Source organism: Austrofundulus limnaeus, unplaced genomic scaffold (genome assembly GCF_001266775.1).
Source record: "Austrofundulus limnaeus strain Quisiro unplaced genomic scaffold, Austrofundulus_limnaeus-1.0 Scaffold4, whole genome shotgun sequence".
Taxonomy (NCBI): domain Eukaryota; kingdom Metazoa; phylum Chordata; class Actinopteri; order Cyprinodontiformes; family Rivulidae; genus Austrofundulus; species Austrofundulus limnaeus.
The window spans coordinates 1,677,365-1,678,554 of NW_013952406.1; positions in this window are offsets into that span (position 1 = coordinate 1,677,365).

Genomic DNA, 1,190 nt, shown 5'->3' on the forward strand with positions numbered 1-1,190 from the left:
CTGGGAATCTTGTTCAAGTTGATGGATGCATGGATTCCAACCAACATCAGCTGATTCTGGAGACCAATGCCCAGGAATCAGTGACAAAGCTGAAGCTGCTGAAGCCGGGGCTGCATCTTCCAACAAGACAACCACCCTAAACACTGCTCAAAATCTACTGAGGCCTTCATGCAGAGGAACAAGTAGAACGTTCTGGAATGACCATCTCAGTCCCCAGACCTGAATATTATTAAAAATCTGTGGTGTCACTTAAAGACAGCTGTCCATTCTCAGAAACCATCAAACCTGAATGAACTAGAGATGTTTTGTAAAGAAGAATGGTCTAAAATACCTTCAGCCACAATGCAGACTCTCATTAGAAGCTGCAGGAAGTGTTTAGAGGCTGTTATTTCTGTGAAAGGAGGATCTACTAAATATTGAGTTAAGGTTTTTTTATGGTGCCCAAATTGATGCACCTGCTTAATTTTGTTTAACCAATTATTGCACATTTTCTGTAAACCATATCAACTTCATTTCACCTCTCAAATATCACTGTGTTTGTCCCCTATATGATATATTGAACTGATATTTTTTTATCCAAACAATCAATGATTTATAAAGGTAAATCAGAAAAATTAACAAGGGTGCCCAAACTTTCACACCCCACYGTRTGTAGGAAATTGTTCTGTAGAGGCTTTACAGTGGAGGTAATGAACATGGAGCTGTTGGACTGACAGTCGGTGTAGGTCAGATAGGACAACATCTGTGCCAGATTTCATCACGATCTGATCATATTTATAGATGTTCAGGCTTGAGAAAAACTGTTTTCAGTCATGTGGTTTGATTCCTTTGCCAGCTGCTGGGAGGCAGCTGCATAGAAACACATGATGATGTCATGAAATGATCGCCCTTCATCAGGGTTAAATAACAACAAAAAATTAGAAATCTGAAGTTTTATGTTGAAGAGTTTTTGAGCTACAAGCATTTTTGTATGTCAGGTGTTACACCAGATTTTGTGACTATCATATATTGTGACCAGAGTGGGCGCTGTTGTGTTTCTACAGCAGAAATTGGCCGAACATGGCCACAAAGAAGATTATGATACGCCAACAGTGTAAGCCAAAGGCTGAAGACATACGAAGAAAAAATCAAAAACTCTTGACTGTTGTTATTATACATGGTCACAATATATGACAGCTGTCATATATTGT